Source organism: Hippichthys cyanospilos, chromosome 2 (assembly GCF_059441005.1).
Source record: "Hippichthys cyanospilos isolate Australia breed blue-spotted pipefish chromosome 2, RoL_Hcya_1.0, whole genome shotgun sequence".
In the NCBI taxonomy this organism is placed as follows: domain Eukaryota; kingdom Metazoa; phylum Chordata; class Actinopteri; order Syngnathiformes; family Syngnathidae; genus Hippichthys; species Hippichthys cyanospilos.
In genome coordinates this window covers 20,102,619-20,117,755 of record NC_142370.1, presented here as the reverse complement: position 1 = coordinate 20,117,755, position 15,137 = coordinate 20,102,619, and the positions used below count along the sequence as shown (strand labels likewise).

Here is a 15,137-nt window from a genome sequence, read left to right as displayed (position 1 = left end):
CCTGGATGTTGCAAAGCATACAAATGAATATCATGAGAAATAAAAGTTACTATTTCCACAGATACAATTGCATACTTTTTCAATAAAAGTGCAAAATTCTTGGCTATAAATACAAATACATTATTTACGCGCCTAGGCATTTTTTTAACAACCACAAATGTATTTCATTTCCATTGTACAAGTACAGGGGCGGCTCGGTTGAGCAGTGGTTAGCACGCCTGCCTCGAAGTTAAAGGCCCTCCTGTGTGGAGTTTACATGTTCTCCCCAAGCCTGCGTGGGTTCTCTCCGGGCACTCCAGCTTCCTCCCAGACTCCATAAACATTTGACACATTAAACTGTCCTTAGGTGTGAGTTAACTTATAAGGCTTTGCCAGGAAAGCATGAGGTTTTTGCAGTTTAGGTCGACCTGAGCAAATGCAAGGTGTTTTGTTGCAACCTCCACTCAAACCTGGCCCAACCCCAAAATTTGATGAAATGAAATGATCATTTCAGTGTGCATAAATTCTGTTTTTTGTGTGTGTTTGTTTTGTATTTTTAAATATGTGATACTCATTGTGGCAATAGAGAATTTATGTAAAGGAACAGATATTGATCATTTAGAGGAAATGATAGAAAAAAAAGTAGAATGTGAGCAAACAGAAGGATGGGAACCAAGAATAGAAAACTGCCAATGCACAGCACTGCCAGCACAATCTAACAAATTACTCCCAGTCAGCAAAATTACATGAACAAAAGAGACAAAAATTATTGCATGGGTTGAAAAAAAGAATAAAAGTGATGGGGTGACGTTGCTTCTTGACACACCTGTCGCAGCTTGATGAATGGGTCTCTTATCTAGCAAGCACAGAATGCATTACCAGGAGCACTTGCATAATATGTCAATACGTCTCACTGTGAGCACATAAGAAACAAAATAGGTGCGTTTCAATGTCTCTGAGTCATGCCGGGAAAAATTACCGACCCTGCTGTGAGTGTAACATGGAGCAGGTGGGAGGTGGAGGAGGGAGGCTGCGAAACCACAACGATGTGGCATCCTGAAGTTCAATTTAGCAAAAGAGGGCAAACTACGCAACGTGGGGCCAGCAATCACAGGAAGGCGAAGCCGAGCTTGGCGGAAGTGTTTATTACATCCATTCCTCCGGTAGTTTCACATCCGCAACCCCTCTTTGTGCTGCATGGCCTTTGGAAGCTGGCAAATCATGACTCGGGGAGCTGATGCTGGGAAAGCAAAAAAGGGAACATTGCGTAATCGGGTGACTTTGCAAAGGCAGCGAGGTTTCATCTTCTTGTCATGTAGCCGATGGCTGAATGAGTGAAAGCCATGAATGACATGGCAACATATTGTGCAGTTTGTCCTCGGGCCGAAGGGTGGGACAAAGGCTGATGCCCTTGAATGAGCAGCGTAAGAATATCTCCATACTCATTTTATTAGCCTCTTTTCCCATTTTTACTCAGATACTTTAAGAGTTAAGAAAAACAATGATTCATTTAAAGTCATCACCTTTGTCTGAGCTATAAAAACAGCAGTTCAAATATAATCTACACTTTTTTTTTCAGTAAACAACATGATATAATCAAAACACAGATTTGGTTTGACTTTTGACATTTTCCATAGTGCATTGGAATGTAGCACAAGTGTAATGACGCACTAAAATCCCCGGTCTGGGTTATAAGAATTCCATTCACATGTGCAGCTTCCTCCACCAAGCCTCACAAATACAGTAAATAAAGTATACTCTAACAACGGTAAAGCCACTCATTTCCCAAAATGCTATGCTTCCAAGCAGGAAGATGAACTTTGGGACTTTCTGTGACGTCTTGGTGACATATCCTGAGCAACAGGGTATAAAAAAAAAGGCCAAGACGGTGAACACTCCTTCAAGACAATGTATTTCGAAACACCAAAGATGGACAAACGGAAACCGGTAGAGTTGTTGAAGCAGCATCACGTACAAAAAAAAAAAAAAAAATGGTTAAAGAGTGTACATTTAAGCTTGCAAATGTTCAAGCAAGCCAATTTTTTTCTCTGCTTAGTAGAGGATATACTCCTGCTTCTTCTCTTTTAAATACAGTATACTGCATCTACATCTGCGCAAACTAAATTCAGACTTGCCTGTACACTTGAAAGATGCGAAAGGTGAACTGTACTGTAAACAGTATCTTCGTATGAATCTTGAGTCATCATTCATTCAAGCAACTCCTTCAATCCAAAGAGGGCATTTCACTCATTCCTAGGAAAAAACAGCAGCGGCAGCCATCCGGGGACAATGCGGCAGTAAGGCAAGCGGCTCCACTACAGTAGTTGTATGGCAAGTTCGGCTGAAGGAGAGATGCCGACACCCATACTAATGAGACCCTAGCGGTTCAGTGCAAGCATGGGGATGGCACACACGTTCATGACAACCAGAGAGACTATTACTTCACAGATGCCCTGATTGAAAATGCAAAAAGCACAAGGTCTTTGAAAAAAACAAAAAAACAAAAACAAAACGTTTTTAAGACACGTTTTTCTTTTTACATGCATTCTTAATGCCCTGTGTTATCCACGGCTTGAATGCCTATGCTCACTCTTAGTGGACAATGTTTATCATATGGTGAAGTTACAATTGACAAAAATGCTTGGTACACATTATTGGGGGAATATTTCAATATTATTTTCTATCTGTTGTGGGGTTTTTTTCTCCTTTATTTTTTCAAAAAGACATATAATATAGATTTTTTTACATTTTTCTTTTTTTTCCATTAACCAATATTTGTGATTATAAGAAGTGACTCCTGATTTTTTTTTTTAGCTTATTTTTCAATGCATCTATAATGACTGTAACTTATACACAGATTTCAGTTATTCACAGGCAATCCCTGCTCAAAAAGCACATCAGGATATTTGTGTCAAACTAACGTTTGCTGTGAAGTTTTGTGGAGTCGTCTTCTAATGCATGACGTTACTGTAAATGCTCAAGTGTCAAGCGGTATATAGTCAGGTTAAAGATTGCACCTAGTCATGGATACACAACTGGACCTTGCTACATTAAGTCATCCAAGATTTTCCACATAAGCCATCTGAATTAGCAAACTTGCACAACAGCTCCCCACCCCCTGTGAATTATGCAACAGTTGTGTGTAGAGGTGTTCCTTTAGAAACAATTGGAACAAGGACATGTGAGGCCAGTGGGGTGAAGAAATAAATTCACTCCCCAGGGAAGCACGACGATGTGGTCTAAGGTGATGCATGTGTTGCATCAAAAATTGGAATCAGGTCATTTGCAGATCTTAAAAAACACACACAATTTGAGCATGACCATGATTGCAGTGCTGCACATGGCAGTCTGAACATTTCCAGGACAGCTGTCACGAAAGATAGAATTGATAAGCGACGACGGAGCCAAGATCAGCAAATCACATGGCTCCCTAAATCATTATTGAATGTGGAAACTACACATACTGTGTGAATGAAAGAGTTTACAATCTATTCCTTAGAGATTATGTAGAAGAAAATTTTGTGTTTGGTCCAAAAGCTTTTGAAATCGATTGGGAAAAGTCAAGTAAATACCTGTAATCATAAATTCCTTGAATTAACATAATTGTCCAGCAGTTTGCTTTTAATAAAATGTTACATCCGTATAAGGTAAATATTTCTGTTGCACTGAAATATTCTAAAAGTCAGTGGCGGGCAATTCATTTCAAGCCTCCAGTAACGGCATGTATTCCGAAATTAATATGCCTTATAATACCATCAATATGCATCATTTGACGTGTTTTTCAGAAGCGGTTAGCCAAAGGTACCTTTCATATTTGCTTGCATGACAATGACGGATAAAACCCTTTTCCTTCCGGGAGAGACACGCTATTCAGGTTTTCTTGGAAGTTCCGTCATTAAAATGGTGTTCCAAGTGCATCTGCAACCACCTCCAACCGCTTCTCCTCCTTCTCCCATTCGGGGTTGAAGAAGAAAAAATCTCGGTAGTAAACAAATCCCCCTGTTCAATATCACGGTATTTTCGGCAAAAAGACAATTAAACCGCCGGAGAGCTTATCCAATCGCAACACACGTACGTACATACGCGTTGAGTTCTACATAGGACCGAGCGCCATATACAGAACGGGCTGTGTCTATTCACTTGCAGCAGGCAGGCCCTTGTCTTTCTATTCTGAAGATTTCAGGGAACCTAATAACACTAGCAAGCTGAAATACGACTGGATCGAAAGGGTTTTTGATCCAATTTTTTAACTATATCGACCCAGAAGCGCTGTAAAAAGCAAAGCAAATATAATATGTCATACGGATAACGGACCAGCAAGAATAATTCTTTTTGAAAATATTTATTCATAAAGTTTTTCAGAGTATGTTTCAGCCATCAGAGAAGGCCCTGCTCTCAGAGCGCAACCCCGCCAAAATGCGATTTGCACAATGACAGCAGCAAATGACAGGACTTCTACTCATCAAAGGGTGTTCCGTGAGGAAACCCGTTGTTTTTTTTTACTGTTGTTGAAAAAATGCTGGGAGTTTGCTTGTTCTCCCCAAGCCCGCGTGGGCTCTCTCTTGGCACTCTGGCTTCCTCCCACACCGCAAAAACATGCAAGTCAGGTGTGTTGGACATGCTAAATTATCCTTAGGTGTGATTGGGTGCGTGAACCCAATCACACAGTTCACCTCAGTGTGCCCTGTGATTGGCTGGCAACCAGTCCAGGTTGTCCCCCACCTATTGCCCGAAGACTGCTCGGATGGGAACCAGCAAGCCTGCGACCTTTGAGAAGATAAACGGCTCTAGAAAATGGATGGGTGAATGGATGGATGGACGGATGTTGGAAAAATGTTTACGTTATCTCATTCAAACACATCTTTAAACAATATTTGCTCAGGGGGTGGTAATAGGTTGATTGATTGGTCAACAAATTGTTTCCCCTTGTTGTGGAGATAAGTACACTTCGAGAAGGTGAATTCCAGGGTCACAATAAGTTGTGAAACATCCCCTGCTTCTCCTTTCTTTAGAAAGGAATAAAAAAGCCCGATGAGCCAAGCACTGATCAGAACGGTTTGGGTTGGCCAGGATATCTGATCAGGCAAACTCTTTTCTTTTTATAAAAGAAATATGGACTTAGCTTGCATCGTGTTTAGTCTCTCCTTATTGCTAACCTGACATCGATTACAGTGAATTGAAATCCAATGATTTCACGCTCTAAATGTACATGCAAGCGTAAATCACTGGGTTAAGCGAAGCCTCTCCTATCTCGCAATTTAAAAAACATATGGAGGCGCTAGCTAGGTGTTCTGGGGCGATAAGCCCCAGATTGAGGTGTCTCGCAGCCGAATCCTTGCTCCAATCGGAAGAAACCATGGGTGAGCATCACCATGGCAACCTCTTCAACTACTGATGAACTCCTCCTGATAAACACAGTGAAGGGTTCTTTCTATTTGGTAGTTTAAAACTTGCGTGGTCGTAAAAGCGTCACTGAACAAGAATACGGTCGCAGTACATTACCTATTGATCCCCCTCGCACCAACAGAGAACATTCAGTTCCAAGAGAAGGTATTGTGAATAGTTTTCCACACAGTAATGAAACTAATTGAAATAGATATCCCTGCAACTGTTTCTGTTATCTCAAACGGACACTGCGCCTTCTGTTATTATGCAAGATCCGTGCAAGACAATTTGCACATGCAGGATTAAGTCAAACTCAAGTGTTGGTGTGTGTGTTTTTCTCTATCCTGTCTCCAAATGAAAGCTTAGCCTAAGCTCCAGTTCACAAAGAGCTGGAGTATTTCTTCCTGAAATCCTCCAGCCGGATATCTGCATCCGCAGTACGTGTGAGTCAAAGTCAATTAATGTTGACAATAATGTGAGTTGAAGAGACGGTTTAGTGTCACTCTGACTTTTGATGATGCCATGCCAATGTGTGGCTTACACTACCCACAAATGGTTCTGGACATTTTGCTTTTGGGTCAGATTTCAGAATGAACTTAAAATGCAGTATAATATTTACAGGTGAACTTCATATGTCCTGCGATGAAGCTTTGATTACACGCAGCCAACTGTTTCATGTTTCAGTACTACTTGCTACTCTCACAATAGGAGCCCAAGCAAAATTCAAAACAGATGTTAGCATTAATCACCAAGACGCAAGCCAGCACAATGTTATGTTCCAGGACGTGACATCGACAACAACAACAACAACTACAAAGCTTGTAACAGAGTTATACTTATGAACGCACCTTGACTCATCAATTTCTCCTTCCCTCATGTCAAGAATTGTGAGGCTCTTGTTCAATTTTTTTCCAGAAAGAAATGTGTCGCTTTCGTTGACAATAATTCAAAATGGCTGCGTTCGCACTGTCAAAAGCACAAACCCCCCGTTTTCAACTGGACGTTGTCAGCAAGTAACAGCAGAGAGCAAAGAAGCAAGAATCCTTGAAAAGTAATGCAAAAATTATTGTTCATTGTTTAAGGACAGCGAAATTAAAACACCCTCAAATATGACGTGAAAACTAAACATTCTTTACTTTTACTGGGTCATGTATTAAGTGTATAGCAGGCCTTGTTAACTCGATGCTGCCACTGTACTGTCTTTGTCTTGTGGCCTGTCTTGCCGTCGGTTGTTGTTGTTTTTGTTGTCTTTCCTATGATCAATTATTTCCTGATGCATAAACAAGGTCCACACAATCAGTGAAAACGAATTTCCCTTAGGGGACCACTAAATAAATGAAAAATCTAAATCTAAATTCAGTGAGCAGGACAGTGCAATGAAGTGAATAAATATATTAACATATTTCAATAGCATTAGTATTGTGTAGGGCGGCATGGTGGAAGAGTGATTAGCACGTCAGCTGTACAGTCAAAACTATTATTGCCAAGTACTAAAGTAATCACTGAAGTACTGTAACTGATTATACTAGTAACCACCTAAATTGAATTGTTTTATACCAAACTACCCAGTGTGTCATGTACATTACCTAAAATGATTGAATATCCAAAGCAACTGATTATTCAAGGTAAATGATGACTTTAGTTCTTATTACCAGCCATTTTCAAACTGCCATTTCACCCAGCATTTGAATATTCAAAATAAATAAATCAAAAGCGTAAGTCTGTACCTGGAATTGAATGTCTAAATAAATAAAAAAATGCAAAAATATGTCTTTGGAATGAAATGAGTCAGTATAATACAACCAGGCTTGATTATTGCTTAAGAATCCAGTCTTGATTAAAATGACAGAATCTAGATCCACCTTGGTCATGGCGCATCAATCATCTCTATTGACTATCACCAAGAATCAGAAATTCAACATGGCTGGCGACATGAACTGTCGTGCCCATATGGTTCTGTGACACAGAAGGACGCGGGGTCACACAGTCTTGGTTTGAGTGAATGTAATCGATGGCAGAAGGCAATGTCCCGTGGTGTTTAATCTTTCGCAGGCTCAGATCTGCTCTCTGACTTCCCATCAAGGCTCACGTCTACGCCCGATGACTCCTGCAGCAGGGTATTGTGAGACCATCATAAAAATTCCAGGAAATGATCAGGAAAGCACCCGCTGAAATGTAAAATTCAAACCTTTATTCCAAATCCATCTCCTCCACGTTAGTTCATTATACAGTTTTCGCTTGGCCCATCAGTCTCTCGTCAGTTAAGAGCTTTGGTTTTTTTTTCTTAGACGTCTCATAAGGATTCAAACATTGCTCATAAAGAGGTTTCAATTGTTATACGGAAGTCAAACTCATATTAGCAGTCAGTGTCGTTTACTGTTCAAAGCACAGTGAGCTCTTTCTCTGCGTGTCCAAAGACATTTATTAGATTCTCAACCACCCACAGACGCAGGTACTGCCGTGGAAATCCAGGCATTGGAGACACAAATTCCCTTTGTAGTCACAAAACTAAATGGCGCCAAGCTTTAAGGATCGCCCTGCAATGCTTCGGTGGCGTCTTTGGCACTATTTAGCATTGCTTATCATCTCCCTTTTCGCAGCAATTGTCCCTCAGTCACGTTAGGCAACTTCCCCCTAAGTAAGTTTTGCTTCTTGGTCATATTAAAGTCATTTTTGCGCTATTTGTTTGTAAATGGCAAGTGGAGCAAATACTGCATACTACATTTCCATAAATCTGTTTTTGCATTTGCATTTAATTTGTATTTCTATTATTCTGAGGCACATTATGAACCGAGGAAACTATGATCATTTGGAGCGTCGCAGAGACGGGGAAATAAATAAACATCAGTTAGGAGGATCTCCCTCTCAATGGACACACGAGACATAATTAATCACTGTGGGACAGAAATTCACAATTGCTGCACACTGATGCGTTTGTCCCCGGTGAGGAGCATTTGGTTGACAAATATGTGAAAAGATCCATATAGTAAGGCAGCACAGGAAGTGGTTTAAAATGACAAATGCACAGAGGGGGGTAAAATAAACAAGGAGGATTTCTGTTTGGAGTTTTGAATATATATATATATATATATATATATATATATATATATATATATATATATATATATATATATATATATATATATATATATATATATATATATTTTTTTTTTTTTTTTTTTTTTTTTTTCCAATTATTATAATGTTTAACTTTGCAGGGTTACCACACAAAACATGTAGCACCAATGGTAATGCTAACACATCGTGGATGATTTCCTAGCATTCCCACTATTCGAATCCACCGCCAAGTACTGTAAATTGATCAAGGGTTAAATTAAATCATTGCATAATGTTATACAAGTGTGATTTTAATAATAACTTTGTTATTGTTATCATGCAAGCGCAAATGGAGGAAGTTAGTTGAGCATGCTGAATTGTTGACAGGGAAACAGAAAGGTCACTGACATAGCACTGGCAGCAGACTTTAGTTTCCTCCAGGCAGTGGTATACATACAGTGACATGAAAAAAATATTTGCCCTCTTCTTAATTACTTACTTTTTTTTACTTTAACATGTAATATTAGTCATTTAGGAAATATGTATGAAAATTCTATGGATGTATAAAAAATATAAAAATGAATAGCATGAGTGACCCAGCCAAGTCAAGTCAGGCTACATAATTTAACAAGTCAGTAGCTCTGCATTACTTTGATTTTATTTACATTTACAGCAAAGGTCACCAAAGTGGGGCCCGCGGGCACCAGGTAGCCCGAGAGGATCGAATGAGTAGCGCACAGGCCTGTTCTGAAAATGATAGAACAGTGATTTTCTAGGGATAATACAAACAAGTATACATATATTACATATACATAACATATTTCACTTGATTTACATATTCACTTCCTTGATTATTGTGAGAAATCATTTACACAATCAGTATCTTCACATAAGCGGTGCCCTTCGTATTAGTCAGTATCAAAGAAGTAACTCTTTTTCAAAAAGGTTGGTGATCCTGATTTACAGTCTCTTGACTGTGTTTATGTTGATATTTACCACTTACTGCTATTTGTTAAACATACAATATAAAATAAATAATAAAAATGTCTCCCTGACAAGCACAGTGATAATCCATATATAATGTCCATTCAAGATGCATACTAAAGAAATGTCGTGCTTCTAAAAAGATAAGACCACACCATTTGGCTCTTCACTTCAGGCCTCTCAACTAAAAATTTGAGAGGGTGACAATGAGACAATAGCTGAACAGATGGAGCACTAAGACACTTCTAACAGTGGTAGGGAGGAAGTGTACACACAAGTCTCCGCAGAAGGCTGAACTCAAGTTACACTGAGGCCTTGTTGCTATGGTAAATGTGGAGGAACAAGAGCGTGACATGATACATCCAATGTATTTGAACTATTTCATGTTGAAGTCAGGGCTCACATGCAGCAAACACATCAGACATAGCTATTTGATTGCAAATTGCAATGCGGCTCTTGCATGTGATTGCATACCGCCACAAGCTCCACGCTGACTTCTGCATTGCAATGCGCCACATGCAATATAATGGTTATAGCCAATACAATTCAAATGCATCCTATCAATCTTCCGATTTCAAAGGCATGTACAGGTCTCAGCAAGGCTTCAATGCATTCACTCACTATAAATTTGCTCAGGCGTCAAGTTCGGGGGTCGGGTTATGGATGTTGGCTAGGTGGATGGGTAGATCTTTCAAGCTTGATGTAAGGGTGAAAGTCAAGTGGTTTGAAAAAATCTTTGTTTAACCAAACGGCATGCTTGAATGCTAACCTCATTGTCCACACGCAAATGACTAAGGCGGCCATCTTGCTTTTATCCCTTGACCCCAGCCAGGCGCGCTTGATAGACAGTTGGATGGGTCAAAAAAAGCACCAACTCAGTACCCCGGTCAATCTAACCCAACTTTGTGAATTGTTTTATGCCAAGCAACCCGATTTTTGAGGTTGTCATGTACAAAGCAACACATCTTAACCACCCAGGAAGTCAGGAAGAATTGAGCCAATAATAAGGATGCCCTTCTTCGACCTACAATTTGGTTATGTTTAACCAAACTATTTTAACAATGAGTGCGCAGCTCTGAAAGACCATTCATTTCATGTATCATTTCATTATTATTTTTTAATGAAAAATGGTGTAAATCTTACATATTCTACTTTAAATGCTAATGTAGCTTCTCTGTGATTTTGGCATCTTTCTAGGGCAGAAACTATAGACACGACATCAACGACATCCTAGGACAGAGTATGAACCTAGTGCTTTTTTGCGGGAATGTGCGTCTATATATATATATATATATATATATATATATATATATATATATATATATATATATATATACACACACACACACACACACACACACACACACACCATGTTTTCCGGACTATAGAAAATGGATGCATGGATATCTGTTAGTTAAATAGCAGTTCAAATCAATACTTCAATAGCATCTTCTTTTGTCGCCCTTTGTTTGACAGTTTATTTTAGTGAACATGATCCCACATTCAACATAATTCATATACAATCATAAATACATGAATAATTACATATACTGTGTACTGTATATAAAATTTACGCATCACACATTTACACAAAATTAAAAATAACCCATTTTCTTATTGAATTTAGACATATATAGTTTTTTCAATAACATATTGTTTTAACTCTTTTTGAGCACAGCACAACTCTTTTTGAACACAGCCATTGATTCACATCTTTTCAATTCTATTTGATAGTTGTTCACAAAGTTGGAAAACTCATCTCACTTCTAATAAATTTACAGTGAAAAAGCAATGTAATTTTCACAGTAGATAATGTATAAAAAGAGTCCACCGACCATGCTTGTGTGATCAAATCACAGTAAGTGGTCACCTTTTCAGACAACCTTTATCAAAAGTGCTTCAGATTGTATTATTATTTGATGACCAGTAAGAAGTGAGCCTAGCTAGGATATAATGAATGTGAAACTAAAGGCCTCAAATGCTGAAGTGCTGAAAAAGAAATTACTTCCAAAGGTTACTCTTCAACGATCCTTGGCGGCAAAAAAAATAATTATTATTCACTGTCCTTAGAAAAGGGAAAAACAATGGTGAAAGATGGTTAAAAAAAAAAAAAAAGAAAAAAGAAATGGCTGTACATCTGCACTGTGAAATCCATCCTATCCTGTTGGGAGTCAGGGTCCACTGGAGCCTATCTGAGCTATCTGAGCTGAGTTTAACCCTCGTGCAGTATTTTGGCCATTTTTTTGCATTTTCCTATACATAATTCTCAATGTATTTCAGCCGAGGGATGGCACACTCCAGGTTAAACTGTAACATTGTGTCACCATCTGGATGGAATTTCAGCTTCCTAGTCTCTTCTTTCAATGCTTTCCCTTTGAAGTGAAATGCCTTTGATGTCAAGATCAAAAGATTGGACACCAGGGTTAAATCAAAGGGAAGAAGGTACACTCTGGATTGTTCACCTGTCAATTACAGGGCACAACTTGTAACCCTTTAGACATGGGTAAGTACTAGTACAAGATACTGGTATCTGGTTGATACCAGCCTTTTTTTAAGAGGACTTGGTACTCGCAACAGCAGTCGATAAAATGACGGTCGATAGCGATGAACAAAGTTTTTCTCAGTGAACGGCCTATTTTCATGTCGGTCCTCGCATATACTTATTAAAAGTTATTAGTCATGCTTAGTGTTTTTGCCTATATGCTTTTGATCAATTGGTCGTTTAAATTTAATATGGCTGAGTGTTTTTCTCTTTGAATATCATCCGCATTCATCCTCTCATATGCGCATTAAGATCTAACTTCTATAAGTTTGTGTTTTTTTGTAAGACTATATCATTCAAATCTCCATTACAGTATTTGATGTCTATCTTTATTTTACACATTTCCATGCTTTCATTGACTGAGAAAAAAGAACATTCTAATTATTACTATTGTTAGATATATTTATTAGTATTCAGTGTAAAAATGTGGTCAAAATTTCCTGCGGAATGTAGTACAGCAAGACTGCGTTTTAATTTACTTTGGTTGATGATACAGTTGTCAACTTTATAATGTCATGGTAGCAGTTAAAAGCTGAGCGCGCATTTTTTGCACTTGTAATTATTTTGAGCACATCCAGAGCTCAAGAAATTGCCAATTGTATTTTGCACTTTCTTTAATTAATTGCAAATGTGTCCTCCAGAGTGATTTGTGTTTTATTGAGGACTTTAGTTCTCTGTTGCAGACTTATTGTTCTGTCTTCCGCTGACCTAAATGGACAGTCTTTCTTTAAAATGAGCCATCAATGGTAAAGCGTATTTTGATTCCGTTTCAAAAGTATTTGTGGTAATGGTTACAAAGCTTGGTATCCACATCTGTGAGTACAGTACTTGTATTGGTATCAGTCTGGAAAAAAGTAGTGTGGGACAATGCTTTGGAAGTCCCCGTTATTTACCATTATGAAAGGCCACTATGTAGTAGGTTGACCTTGAGATAAATGCTGTGAATGGTGTGGTGCACTGGCTTGAAGATGGAGTTTCTTGTCTATGTCATTGAAATGATAAGCTCATCTTGCCCATGAGAGTAGACCAAAATATTGATGGACAAGCTCTGTGCAGTGTTTTCATCACACTTTGTTACACATAGACACTATTGTGCACAGCAAGTCTTACATCCCTACATCGAAATACCTTTACACATGCCAGGCTATATCTTCAGCCAATATGTCTGTACAACAATGGTATGGTTTTCCAGTTTATGAACAGACCTTCACAAATTTCTCCTCCACAAGGGCTAAAAAGTAAACACATGCACACACTAATACTCACATAAATGCCACGTTGAAACTATGTCCAAGTGCTGTTTTAAATCATAATATTTCAAAACTCAGTTACCATAGGAATGTGGTGGAAGAAACAAGACATATCTGGACTGAAGAAGTGCACACAAGCGAGTTACTTAACAGATACAAATCACTTTTGAGACAACGAAGGCGCTGATTCTATTCTACGTTTTCTCCCTAATGGATTGCTTCACAGGAAGCTCCGCACCCTTCTATTTATCCTGTCATGTGGGATTCATTGACAATATATTTGCAAAATATTTAGAGCTCATGGTCTCCACTTTCTCGATAATCAACTATTGTATACTTATATATATACTGTATACGGCAAAAACAGTGCATCTTTTACACATGTATGCCTTCTAAGACCATACAAGGTGATATTTGTACAAACATTCAGCTGTCAGACAGCCAATCTCTCTGTGTCTCGCTACCACGATTTGCAGCCGCATTCGGCTGATGAATTATTCCACTAACAAATGAGCTTTTAATTGTCGGGATTGCTGTTTGACAACAACCGAAACACAGGCCTCGATCCAAACAGGCTATCGATCAACCCGATGCCGCCTCATCAACAGCAGCAGAGGTGAGAGCTGATTGTGAATCAACGCAAGCGTGCATGTCAAGACAAACACGATTTTTCTTTTCTAAACCCTCCAAGCAATTAATCTTGGAGTAGGAAGAGCAAGTTAATTGATCATTATCTTATTTGAAAGTACGTATCAAATTGAGCACTCACACACTTGACTAGTCTCACCGACCTTTACCAAAACTTGCATAGAGGACACGCACGCTTTTTAGAACGTTCCCCATGCAGAAATGTGCCTCAATCAAGTGCCTGGGCTGCGGCGCCGAGGAGCATAATTGCACTCTACAGGCATCCTGAGCTGAACCTCACTCGGCAGGATGATGCAAAAAGGCTGCTGGCGTCACGCTCACCTACAGGTCACATCACTGCATCTTGCACGGCCATATTCGGGGACGGTGACCTCTTCGAAATAGGAAATCGTCAATAGGAGGCTGTACGATGTAACAATGACGCTGGTTAGCTCAGACGGAAAACGGGGGTTGTGGGGAGACAGAAAGCCGCAACGCCCGGCGTGAAAACTGCAAGCTTACCTTCTTACCTTTTATTGCGATGAGCTGCAGATGTTGCTCCCCGTCACGCGCCAATAGTTATCATCCTCTTGCATGTCGACCAAATGTCCGCTAAGCGACTTTTCGATCTGTGCAAGGTAAACAACACGCCCCGATATCACGGCGTGAAAAAAACGCCAAGTGCCACTCTGTTGAGCCCGCCGTTCGCCCTCCGCTGGATGCGGCTCACTGGCTTACGAGCACGAGAGGCTGACGCTCCATGGCGCCACGTACCGGGAGCACTGCTGGGAGGCTGCCGCCGATGCTGCGGCAGCCTTTTATTCAGACGAGACGTGGGATGAGTGCGGTGCGGGCGGGGGTAGGGGTGGAGGCGTCCGAGGGCCAACGACCGTACACTCAGCCTCCCAAATCAACCCAACGGAGTCTGATGACGCCAGTCTAGCGGTGGATGAATCACCACGCGTGCGTGTTTTATCAGCAAGTCAATTAGAGGGAGCTCATTTTGGATGATTCACCCACAGCGACTAAGTGCCAATGCGAGCTGTTTAGAAGCACTTTTAACATCCAGGAGGACCGAAAGCTTCCAAATTTGACTTAAGTAAAGTTGGCAAGATATTGGCAGATTCGGACTTTCGCGATCAATACCTCTCAGATAAAACGTCGTCGAAACACCAAAGTTGCCTTTATGCCTCCTTCGTAACACGGACTACAAGCTACAATGTCAAAAAAGACATTTGTAAAATATTTAAACCGTTTCTTTCGGTGAAAAGACTCAATTGATCTCTGTGAGCAGCAGAGGCTGGGAGAGTGCG

General features: G+C 39.8%; 1 protein-coding gene across 2 annotated transcripts in view; it reads right to left on the bottom strand.

Moving 5' to 3' along the window:
• dlgap4a (discs, large (Drosophila) homolog-associated protein 4a) overlaps window positions 1-14,655 on the bottom strand; it is a 69,888-nt gene extending 55,233 nt beyond the window's left edge. For both annotated transcript variants that reach the window (XM_088407382.1, XM_088407383.1), the window contains exon 1: window positions 14,355-14,655. The gene's annotated coding sequence lies outside the window, so the exon portion shown is untranslated. The remainder of the gene's footprint in view (window positions 1-14,354) is intronic.
• Window positions 14,656-15,137: the final 482 nt, after the last annotated feature.